Raw genomic sequence first — 12,742 nt, forward strand, 5'->3', positions numbered from 1 at the left:
GCAAAATAAGACTTTCCCCCTCATACATTTACTCTTCTCAGTCACGGATTTTTTATTTTTATTTCCCTGTCCTTCCATATACCAAGAGGCAGCACTAGGATACAGTCAGGCAGAAGAGGGAGTTACCAAGCCATGGGCTCGGTCTGGATAAAATTAAATATTTTACACCTCAAGTTCAGTGGGGCAGATTTAAGTAAACGGGATTGTGCTCCTCATATTGTGCAATCAAAGTTCATGGCCAAAGGGGGGGAAAAGTGAAGATGAAATGTAGACATCCTGTTCCAGTTTCTAAATATAAACCTGAATGTTCTCCCTCCCCCCTCAAAGGAGCTTATCACCTTGATCCCTATAGATATGTGCAGCTGAAACAACATAAAGAGCTACAGCAGAATGCACCGATAAAATGAGTTTTATCTTTCTTGACACACCTCTTATTCCCACAGCCCCGTTATTAAAGGCCATTATCAAAATTCAGAAACTGTTACGAAGAACTATTTGAAAATAGAATAGTCTAGAGGGGGGAAAGTCTGGTAAAAATGAGTTGAAGAACTGCAGTTGGCATTAGCCATAGTTCTGCTGATTTGAAAAATCAACAACCCTTTCCACCGGGAATCTGGTGCAGGTCTAACACTCTATCCCATGTGGCAAGATAACCGTGTTTTATTGGGGTGCTTCCTGAAGGGCAGAACAGGTCTCTGGAACTGCAGATTCAGTCATTCTGGCAAGTCTCCTCTGTCTTTGGTTTGTTGCATGACAGAGGGAAAAGGAGCAGGTCCCTTGCAGTTTGTGTCCACGCTAGAGAGGAAACATCACCTACAGCCTGGCTGTTTATCATGGAGTCTGATTGCTTGGGGCAAGAAGGCTGGTTTGATGCATGCAATATAATAATAGTAATAATAATAATAATAATAATAATAATAATAATAATAATAATAATAATAATATTTTATTTATACCCCGCCCTCCCCAGCCAAGACCGGGCTCAGGGCAGCTAACAACCAATAATAAAAACAAGTTGATTAAAATACAATTTAAAAAGATTAAAATACAACATTAAAACATTAGGATGCAGCCTCTTCACAGGAGGAGAAAGGAAAAAGAAAGAGGGGGAAGGAATCAAACTGATTCTAAGCCAAAGGCCAGGTGGAACAACTCTGTCTTGCAGGCCCTGCAGAAAGATGTCAAGTCCCGCAGGGCCCTAGTCTCTTGTGACAGAGCGTTCAACCAAGTCGGGGCCAGTACTGAAAAGGCCCTCGCCCTAGTTGAGACCAATCTAACCTCCTTGAGGCTTGGGACCTCCAAAGTGTTGTTATTTATGGAACTTAAGGTCCTCCGCGGGGCATATCAGGAGAGGCGGTCCCGTAGGTACGAGGGTCCTAGGCCATATAGGGCTTGAAAGGTCAAAACCAGCACCTTAAACCTGACCCTGTACTCCACCGGGAGCCAGTGCAGTTGGTAAAGCACTGGATGAATGTGATCCCGCGGCAAGGACCCCGTAAGGAGCCTCGCTGCAGCATTCTGCACCCGCTGGAGTTTCTGGGTCAGCTTCAAGGGCAGCCCCGCGTAGAGCGAATTACAGTAGTCAAGGAAGGAAGGATATAAGCAAGGAACATTTCAGGAGATGGGCCATGAATGCTTCTTCAACCCAGGGAAAGAGAAAGGAAAGGTGTGGAGGGGGAGAAATCTCCTACATACATCTGATGAACAATATTATGAAGAAGTGGGGGTGGAATGGGAGGGGAAATTCCAGCCTTTCTACTTGGAGAAGGTGCTTGAAACTTGACCAAACAGCTACTCTGAAATGGAGAAGCTGGGTCATTTTGGCAGGTAATCTGGATTCAGTATTATAGTATCAAGCTTTTCTCCAAGCCATCATACAGGGATATTACATCCATCATGCAGGAGTATAAAGCAGTCTTTTACATGTGGTAACTATATGTAGATGTTAGAAGATACAGAATTTCTGTCTTGTCTCATGGTGATCAGGAATGTTTCATGAAATTTGCTACTCATAATCAACCCTCCACCGCCAAGCACAGTTCTGCTGAAGAGAAAGGCAAATATAGTGGTACTTCGGGTTACATACGCTTCAGGTTACATACGCTTCAGGTTACAGACTCCACTAACCCAGAAATAGTACCTCAGGTTAAGAACTTTGCTTCAGGATGAGAACAGAAATCGTGCTCCGGCAGCACGGCGGCAGCAGGAGGCCCCATTAGCTAAAGTGGTGCTTCAGGTTAGGCAGTTTCAGGTTAAGAACAGACCTCCGGAATGAATTAAGTACTTAACCCGAGGTACCACTGTAGAATAAAACAGAGCAGCCATGGGTATAGCTCGCATAGACTAGAATCCACTTTGTGAGTCTTTAAGGAGACAGAAGATTTTAGTTCTTTTTTCTGCAACAGACTAACACGGCTAACCTTAGGAAATAATAGAACAGAGAGAGAGAACAAACCTTGAACGAATGAATGTGAATTTTGCTTTTGATCATGTATGTTGTTTATTTCACAGTATAGGTATGTTATCAGTAGCGTAGGAAGGCAAGAGTGGGAGGGGCAAAAAAAGCTCTGCCCCAGGTGCTGGGAGTTGTAGACCCAAAACAGCTGGAGGGCCAAGTTTGGCCATGCCTGTTAACCCAAAAAACCCTCTGTAATAGTAATAGACTAGCAAGGTGGAAGCACAGAGCATGACCCAGCCAAAGTTATGTGCATATTAGTTACGTGCAAGCAAATAAATTACCAGTTCATTAGCTTGTTTTCTAAATATTCTAGGGCAGCGAGATCCAACAGAATTCATTTTAGTCATAGGCAATGTATTTTCCCTCCCTTGCTAAGAGACTGTTGAAGGCAGCTTTCACAATGAAACGAGGGCAGGGTGGTTTTTCTGCCTCCAATGGGTTATTTAGAATGTAGCATGAGGCACGCAGATGCAAATTATGTTATTGCCGAAACAGAAGCACAAATGAAACATTTGAAAACCGACAGAGTGCTGGCTTTTTTGTGCTTTGTTTTAAACCAAGGTCGCTGGATGTGGCAGACATGTTGATGCTTTCCCACCAAGTGAAACACGCAAACACCCCCCCCCCGGCCTTTTCTTTGCCGCCTTCTGCCTCTTTCCTTTGCTGAATGAAAGAGATGGAATTGAGAACGGGAACATTCTATTCTTGACAACCTATCCACATGGCCATTGTTTGAGCACTTAAATGCACTTAAAACACATGACTAGGGGGGAACAAATAAGCAGATAAGAGGTTTATTAATTATTTAATGCACCTTTTCCACCAGGAGAAACCGAGTCTGCGCCTGAAATGACTGGGGTGTGCGGTCACAATAAAAAATGCTGGTGAGTGTTTACAAGGAATAAGGGGGACGTTGTAAAGTTACTCTCTAGCTGGCGTATTTCAACATCTTACAGAGTAGCGGAGACCAGCCATCATTCATCCATCTTCCCCTCGGACCGAATCCATGCCTGTTCATCTTACGTCAAAGGTGGAGAAACTTTCTCAGTGCCAAGAGTTGCATTTCCTTCTGGGCAACCATCCAAGGACCACATGTCGGGGGAGAATAGAGCCGAAACAAGAGTGGGTGGAGCAACGGATAGACATGCACAGTCTCTTTTATCTTCCATCCAGGGGTGCAAGGGAACTCAGGTGAGAAGCAGGACGGGTGAGTTGTGTGACCTTGTGAGAATTATGTGGGTCAGACGGAGAAGCCTAAAGGGACACATTCAGCCTGTGAGGCTGAAGTTTCCTACTCCAGAACTGCATTGCTATCTGAAGTCTTGGAGGCGGTGACTTAGCTGGGAGCAAAGAGAACGCAAGGAATGTACAGGAGAAAATCCAGTGCAACTGCAGCTTTGCAACGCTTGCCCGCCCCTCGCAAAGTTATTCATTTCTAACTCCCCTAATTTTTTGAGCAGCAAACACCAGGGTTAAGATGTATTGTCAAAGTTGAGCTTCAGGCAGCTGTCAGGGCAGAGCAATAGCTGTTAAGCCATCAGGTCAGAGCCAGGCAGCAAGCTGAAATGTCGGAATAAACCAACAGGCTTGGATGACTGGCATTACCCAGGCAAATTCTGATTTTGAACAGCCTGTCCTGTTGAGGCATGTCTGGATGAGTGGAGTCATTATAATATTTGAAACTCCTTTACTGTGCAGGGAAGGAGGTTCTCTGCAGCTATGCAGAGAGCCATGGGCCTACGATAGTAGCATCAGAGGCTCAATACAGGTACATTTGAGCTAACTGAAGTCAGGGTCAAATGAGAAAACTTCACAACTACAGTTGAAAAATCAATGGTTTAATAACACCTGAGAACTCCTGACAATGCAATGCAGGGAATTCCCTCAACAGGCCTTAAGAGGAAGGCATGCAATTTTCCAGGCAATTTCATCCTCCTTGTGATCAGAAGGAAGAGAAAGGAGCCATAGTGGATGGACGCCGGGTCCCAGGCCTTACGAGCAGCCAGGGAGCAATCACCTCAGATACACAGGAATCTACTTTATACCAAGTCAGACCTTTGATCCATCATGAACAGGCATCAAGTCTCCAGGGTTTCAGGCAGGGAATTTCCCTAGTCCTACCTGGAGATAAGGGACGCAGGTGGTGCCGTAGGTTAAACCACAGAGCCTAGGGCTTGCCAATCAGAAGGTCGGTGGTTCAAATCCCCGCGAGAGGGTGAGCTCCTGTTGCTTGGTCCCTGCTCCTGCCAACCTAGCAGTTCGAAAGCACCTCAAAGTGCAAGTAGATAAATAGGTACCATTCCCGCGGGAAGGTAAACGATGTTTCTGTGCGCTGCTCTGGTTCGCCAGAAGCAGCTTAGTCATGCTGGCCACATGACCTGGAAGCTGTCTGGGGACAAACGTCGGCTCCCTTGGCCAGTAAACTGAGATGAGCGCCACAACCCCAGAGTCGTCCGCAACTGGACCTAATGGTCAGGGGTCCCTTTACCTTTACCTGGATATAGGGAGGCATTTGTTATGCAAAACATGCACTTTGTGACTGAGCTATGATCCTCACTCTATGATAGTACTTCATAACAAAAGGCAGAACACACACACTTTGTACAATGATAGTATTTCATTAATGAAATATACCCATTAATTCATCATTGACAAGCTGGAACAATATACTGCGTTGTAACTACATGTATATAAAGCAAAGAATATCTTCAGAGAGATACACAGCATTGATCAAAGCAGTGGTTATCAATAAAGATTTCTGCTGTGCAAGTAATGATTACAAAATAATAAGGAATATTGTCATGGGTCTAATTATGCTAGTCGGTTTTTCACTTTTGGTTAGTGAGAAAGTGGAACCCAGATTTAAGAGGTTACTAAGAAGAATTGTTTGCCTCTTCTCCCCGCCTCTGCTTGGTCCCTGCATTTTGCTTGTTACTATTTCCAATTCGTAACAGGTGTGTCACAATCCTGCCCCTATGCAAAGAGTAGGGGGACGTGGAGCCTCTCGTGACAATGGTGCATGAGACATCAACCAGGTGTGATAACTTAAGGCTATCATGCATGTCCCTTCTGCACAATACACTGAAAGCTGTATCATTACCACTTTGAACAATCACAGCTCTCCCCACACCACACCAAGAATCTTGGGAAATGTAGTTTGTTAAGGGTGCTGAGAGTTGTCAGATTTCTCCTAGGAAGAGCCATTGTTAATGCATTTGAGAAAATGTCACTCTGTGAGGGGAGCAGGGGTACCCTAGCAACTCTTAGCACACTTAACAAACTACAGTTCCCAGGATTCTTTGGGGGGAGACATGGGTGCTTAAAGTAGTATTACATTGTTTTAAAAGTTTAAATCAAAAGTGCAGATGGGGCCCTGTTTGCAGCAGAAACTAGCTCTGGGTGATGCTGAGGGACTGGTGTTCATATTGCCAAGATGCTCCTCAGCTCACCATCCCCACATTTCAGGAACAGTTTTCTCCTTTGAAAACTATGTACAGTATAAAGTGATATATGTAATGGAAAAATATGCAATCTGCAAATGCCAGCCCAAGATACTGTACTGCCTGAAGTGGGACAGAAAATGGTGCCTCTACCACTCAGTTAAAAATGCATCCTAGCCAAGGCCTTTAAAGTTATTTGGCACCCGAGTTGGAAAATCCCACAGGTGCCTTTCCTCTTTGGTAGTAAAAATACAATAATGATGATGATGATGATAAATCAAATGACCCAACAATTCACTGTCCTTTCACGACACCCATAATCAGCTGGTAAGGCAGACCCTGCCAGAGGACTTTTAATTCCAACCCCTCAAATGATATCCCACCTAATGGGGAGAGAAGCAAGACTAGTGACAGCAGAGCTAAGAGCTCAATTCAGAGATTTGTTTTGTGCCTTTCACTCAAATGGTGCAAGTTGGAAAAAGCCAGGCTTCTACGGCTGTTGATTCTCACGTTCTATGACGCCTGGTTCCTATCATGGTGTGCATGTTTGGAAAGCAAGCCCATTTCAAGGGCAAATAATGCCCGTTTTTCGTGCTTGATCAATAGGGCGGGGAAGAAAAAAATAACAGCTAAGAAATATTATGGTTAGGATTTGTCAGTTTTTCACAATGAGGCCCGAGGGCCCCCCAAGGCAAGGCGAAGAGGGGCCTCGGCTTCCCCGGCAGCCAGCCCAGCCCCTCCGCGTTCACCTTGGCGGAGCCGCAGGACTGAGGCGGCGGCGGCGGCGAGGCCTGAAGCGCCGCGAGAGGGACTGTCGGTTTCCGCCCCGTCACGTCACGCTTCGCCCGCGCCTGCCTCCCTGACTCGGGGCGCCTGGCTGCACGGAGGGGAGGGCCGGCCAGCTGAAAGCCGAGGCCGCCCGACGCCGGTCCCTAAAGCTCCGAGGCGGGTGCGCCTCCGAGGGACGCGCGGCGACCCCCGGGCATGGGCCGCAGAGGCGCCGGGGGAGCAGCGGGCTCAGGGAAGCGGCCCCCGTCTCCTTCCGCCGCCGCCCGGCGTCTCCTCGCGCGCTGCCTGCCGGCGGGGGCTGCGGCGGCTCTGTGAGGAGGAGGAGAAGAGGCGGCGCCGCGGCGGCTTTGGCCCGGCCCTTCGGGGTGGGCCCGGGCCAGCCCGTCCCCAGCGGCCGCCCCCGCCGCGCCGGCAGAGCTGGCAAGTTCCTGCCTTTCGCGCCCAGCCCCGGACGCGGCTCGGTCTCTCCGCGGCAGGTGAGGGGACGAAGCGGAGGCGGCGGCGGCGAGGGCGAGGGGACATTAGCGAGGCGCGGCGGGTGGCCAGGGGCGGGCGGCGGGCTGAGGGGAGGACGCCGGCCTCTCTCCCGGGGGCGGCGGGGACGCACGTAGGGAACGCGGGCTGGGCGGTGGGTCGCGGTGAGGCGGCGGCGGCGGCGGCGTCACCTCTCCGCCCGGCCGCCCTCCCGCGCGCAGCGGGTGCTATGGAGATGAGCGCAGGTTCGCTGCGCAAGAAGAGCCGCGGCGTTGCCAGCAGGCGCCCTGTTTACCCTCTAGACCCGGGTTTACGCCTTTGGCGTGCTCTATTCCCGGGGACCCGAGGCTCGCGCATTCACATGAGCAGTTTGCGCCCGAGGTGCTGCCAGGTTTAACCCCTGGCTGTCCGGCTCCCCCCGCGCCGAGGCGGCACCGTGGCTGGTGGAGCGTCGGGAGAGGCGTTATTTGCAAGGGGACGCGCGTGTGAAGGAGCAGAACGCCTTTGCTCAGGGAGGAGGGAGGAGTAGTTCTGACTTAGATAAGATTAAAAGCCCTAATGGGAGCCAGATCCCTTTCCCTAGGGTATGCCAACTTGGTCTACTACTCCTTCCATCCCCCCCCCCCTAATAATAGTAATAATAGTAGTAGTAATAATCATAATGACACCAGCGCCAAGGTCTCCTGCAGCTGACTCAGGCCTTTTTCAAATCTTTCCCCTCCCCTCCTCTCCCCGAGTAATGAGTAGCATATGTAACTTGGGATCCGCTTGAATGAGGCACAAATGCGTTGGTTTTCAGCAGTTTTTTAAAAGATCTGACGCATCTGCGTCTGCCCTTGCGGAAAGAATAAGAAAGTTACGTGCCTGTCTGTCCAGGGTACAACAGTGTCAGGCTACCGAGAACGTGTGGAAAGAAAGCCACGCACTCCCTATTACTTTTGGTTCAGTGCAGATTCACAGTTTTGTTAACTCAGCATTTGGCAACCCCCGGTGCTTTTGGTGGTAGCAGCAGCGAGCAGCTCATGTTTGCATTTGGCTGAGTTGTTTCAAGCAAGGGAGAGAGCCTGACTGCAAGGTGCTTTGTATGGTGGTGTTTTCTAAATGTTTTGTTTCCTGGTTCTGTAGTTGCAGCTGTTGGCGAGATTGGTGCAAGAAGTAACATTCGTAGGGACATTGCATTTACAGAAGTGATCTGGCGCCAGAAACAGAGTTCAGAGACAGTAAAATATGTTGTTCTCTTGGCTGTAAGAGGGAAAGATGAAAGAAAATGCAACACCAGAGACAGAGGAATTTTACATAAAAACAAGGCTTCAGACACTGAGGCTGCATTGGGATGGTATATTTTTTCTGCAGGCTTGCAATTCATAAAATCCCATTTTATGCTGTATGATATTGTCTGAATGCAAGAAAACATTACATTTGTAAAAATGCTGCAATCCTATGCCTACTCAGAAGGAAGTCCCATGTGCTCACTGATACTTAAAGTGCAATCTTGTGTGTTTTTACTCAGAAGTAAGTTCACTAGTGGTGCTTGCTCCCTAAGCAACTATGTTTAGGATTTCAGTCTTCCTCCCAGTTAAACTTGCATGGAATTTCAGACTACACCCCACTGAAATCACTTGAGATTTACTTCTGAGTATATGTGCTTAGATTTGTGCTGTGAGTGCAGTCTCCTCCTCCTCCTCCACTGGAGTCGGTGAAGAGAACCACCTTGGTTTTAGTGGAACAGCTCCCACTCCTGACACAATCGTGCACCAAAGGCTACATACCAGTGGTGTGAAACAGTGGGTGCCATCTTACATTCTCATGCGTATTATAAGATAGATGGGAAGGTGGCACACTCCATTCAAACCATGCGTGGTAGAAGGGGGTCATATACATTTGTTAATTTGCGCACCCATATCCAGTCTCCCAGTCCACCATTGGTGATGGTGGACTCTGCTTCCTGCATGTATCTCTCTTGGTGGGTTGGAACAAAAAGGTGTAGCCTTACCCGTACTGAACTCATATTAAAACTTCCCATTTAGTGAGGGGAGATTGTTGCCTAGGGAGAGTTTGCAAATTAAAATGATCATAACATGCTTTAAAAATGGCATTAAAGGTTCTGCACAATTGTCAACATGTGGGAAAAGCTGGCAGCATAGCTGACATTTGTTTGTTTTGTACCTGGCTAGTGCGGTCTTGTTGCTTTTAAGTTGCTGCCTTAGCATTATTTATTTGATTCAGTTGTCTCAATGTATTTCGTTTGTCTTAACAGGCAGCTTGAGAACATTTTAAATATATGAAAACTTTTGAACTTTATATATTAAAAAACCTGAACTGAACTGTGATTCCCATCAAAAATATTATCATGTGTTTCAAGCTGCTGAGCTGTGGCATTTAGACTTGCAGCTTGCCTTTGTAGTTCTGAACTAATTATAATAATTTTATAAACACTTAAATGCAATGTTATATTAAAGGATAAAGTTAGCACTATATGGGTGCCTTGGAGCCACTTTTAGGATGTATGAAACCAACATATGGTAGTGAAATGTTGGTGGGCACCTAACAGTGTTCCATCGACTTGGGTAGACCATACATCCAGTAAATGAACTCTGAATTGCAGTGGTTGCTTAAATCTATAAACCTAAGGCTATATTGTCCCTGCATAGGGAGTTAGTAACTAGGAAGTGGACACAATAGAACTTACTTCAAAGTAAACATGGAAAAGGATTCTGTTGCACATTTGTTCATTTCTTATAGAAATGTGGGGTTGTTTTTTTCCTTACTAGTGAGGATACTGAACAGTCATACCAAAATGACTTGCTTTGGATATTCTTGGGTTAAGTCCCATTGAATTCATTGGGAGAAAACAATACTGTATGTGTATCGTAATTTAACTTTGCTCCAGAGAAATAAGTGAATTTTTTATCAATGTAGCATCTGATTATTATACTGCCTGGTTGCCTCCTAATTTAATATGTCATAAAAGTAGTGGGGTTGTAACTGCTGTATGTCATGGGGGAAAGGGCCCAACTCAGATATAATGAATACAGTGTTTAATTAAATATCTTAATAGGGGCATGTGGAAAAATAAGAGAGCGATTCTTCAAGTTGTAGAAGAACTGATGTGTCATCAACTCCTTTCTTTTGTTCTCCTATTCTCATCCAAGCTGCAACTTGTTGCACACTCATAGTTTTCTCATTTAATGTTTAACTCTGCAAACACACCCTACCCAAAGGAAGATGCAACCATTGCCAGGCAGCATCTATTACTTCTTTACACATGTCTAAACCTGATCCTTAAAGCTGGTATCTCAATAGGCTATCAGTGAATCGCATGGAATGCCAGATGTTCAAAGAAAATGGGCTCCTGCCTGTTTACAATGGCTGCACTTGTATATATTGCTGAACCATGGTCTAGCACTACATGCATGAGTGTAAATGAACTGAGGCTAGCTCTTCTGCAAAAATAGCCCTGCATTAAGGAGAGAGATGCCTTTTTTAATTTTGGGGTGTGGGTTGAGCACGGTCTCTGATGGAAAATGCTTGTCCATTTTTGAAATTTTATCAATGGCAAGGTAAACTTAGATATTGTTGACTTCCCACCCCACCCCAGCTCACATTGGGTTGAGTAAAAAATAAGTTAGGGGACTTAAAAATAAGTGGATCATCTTATTTTTGGAAGAGCCCAAATTTAGACTCCCTTGTGGCCCCCAAACCCCATGTCAAGGTGCAATCATTATAAGCCATGGAATTTCTGTGGCTTATAATGACAAAACCCCTCTAATTAGGACCAACCAAAATGTCACAAAATAGTGGCAGACTTTCTCTTCATCAGGCAACTATTGCGCAAAGCAGATGATGGGGCAATGAAGAAAAAGCAAAAGTAAAATAACAGTAAAATAAAGGCAATTTATAGTTAAGCAAGCCTGAAAGGAATCCTCTTGATGTTCTCTTATCAGCCTAGCCTCAGGAAAAAACCCTCTCCAGAGTAGTTAATTCTCATACAAATATACCTGTTTACCACATTCTTTTCCTAGAGTTTGCTGTTTCTGTGCATTTTGCCTATTAAATGGTGAGAATGTGCATCGTGTGAGAGGAGGCAGATGTCTCCTTATCCTCCCATTCTTTTAAGAGTTATTTAAAAAATGGATCTGTTTGGGAGCTCCTTTTTTTGTAGGGGGGAGGACAGTTTTCCTTCCTGGTGTTCTGGCCAGGGCATTTGTCAGTACCTGCCAAACAGTGATGCTGAATGGCTGCTCATTATGCCCTGGGAGTTGTCCTTAGAAGAGCTGCATCAACTTCTCCAACATACCGTATTTTTCACTCCATAAGACGCACTTTTTCCCTCCTAAAAAGCAAGGGAAAATGTGTGTGCGTCCTATGGAGCGAATGCAGGGGGGAGGCAGGTGGGAAAAACCCCCAAGAGCTGCACACAAGCTCCGTGCGCTCTTGCGGGCTTTTCCACAGGAGGGAGAAGGGACTGACTGGCCGCATCAGTCCCTTCTCCCACCTCCCAGAAAAGCCAGGAGAAGCTGTGATCTCTTTAAAGGAGTTGCGCGGCTACTGCGGGCTTTTGCGAGGTGAGGGAATCCCCCCACCTCCCAGGAAAGCCAGGAGAAGCCGCAATTTCTTTAAAGGAGTTGCGAGGCTTCTGCAGGCTTTTGCGAGAGGTGAGGGAATCCCCCCACCTCCCAGGAAAGCCAGAAGAAGCCGTGCAGCCCTTTTAAAGTGCGCACGGCTTCTGCCAGTTTTGCGGGAGGTGGGGGAAAGCCCTGCGCAGTGTCTCCCGGCAAGGAGAGGCTGCACGGGGCTAAAGGGGAAGCCAAAACAGCGAGTGGGATCCATGGTCTAGATTTTTTTCTTGATTTCCTCCCCTAAAAACTGGGTGCGCCCTATGGTCCGGTGCGCCCCATGGTGCGAAAAATACGGTAGGCATCTGCCAGGTAAAATTATAGAAACAAATTACAGCCAGGGTTGGAGAAGCTGTAGCCCTCTAGATGTTATTGGCTGTACACAGAAAACATTTTTGGCTTACCTTGAAACCAGTAAAGGGTAAAACAGTCTTCAGATCTTGTGGTGTGAAGTGCTTACTGTGTAGCTGACCACAGTGAAGGACTCCATGCATGTCTATTTACCAAAGCCGTGTCCAGATTAAATTGAATTAATGAAGATTGACAGATATTGTGTCCTCAGTGGGAATGATAGGGACACCCATAACAGATAGGGATCAGTCTCCTCTTGTCATTAAGGTCTAAAACCTTGGGGACCTGCATAAACTACTCTTGTACTTGGCACTTCAGGATAGGCTGGATTGCTTTTGTGTCAAATTCTTAAGGCTGTATCACTAAAACACACAATGCAAGATTGCTCTTGAAGTTGGTTTCGAGGCTTCAGCTGGCGCAGAGTACAGCAGGAGTCAATCTGCTTGCTGGATTAGGTCATCACTGGCAAAGCACATGACGTGGGTCAAGTGTCAACATTGTTGGGCACCTACCTAAGCACCGGGAGCTCAGATGGGCTCATTGCCAATTCCACTGCCATTGGAATCCCTTCCACCACCAGAGCTGTGGCATGACACTGCTGCCACCACTGCTGT

General features: G+C 46.7%; 1 protein-coding gene and 1 long non-coding RNA gene across 11 annotated transcripts in view; both read left to right on the forward strand.

Annotated features, from left to right (window-relative positions):
* Positions 1-12,742, forward strand: part of LOC144327554 (uncharacterized) — a 98,083-nt gene that overhangs the window by 10,206 nt on the left and 75,135 nt on the right. The window lies entirely within an intron of this gene.
* MBNL2 (muscleblind like splicing regulator 2) overlaps positions 6,759-12,742 on the forward strand; it is an 81,119-nt gene continuing 75,135 nt past the window's right edge. For 4 of the 10 annotated variants that reach the window (XM_028728325.2, XM_028728324.2, XM_028728326.2 and 1 more), the window contains exon 1: positions 6,760-7,163. The gene's annotated coding sequence lies outside the window, so the exon portion shown is untranslated. Of the gene's footprint in view, positions 7,164-12,742 lie in introns of all 10 variants that reach the window. The other 6 variants (XM_028728328.2, XM_028728327.2, XM_028728331.2 and 3 more) reach the window with 2 other exon arrangements.

This window comes from Podarcis muralis, chromosome 4 (assembly GCF_964188315.1).
Source record: "Podarcis muralis chromosome 4, rPodMur119.hap1.1, whole genome shotgun sequence".
NCBI classification, from domain to species: domain Eukaryota; kingdom Metazoa; phylum Chordata; class Lepidosauria; order Squamata; family Lacertidae; genus Podarcis; species Podarcis muralis.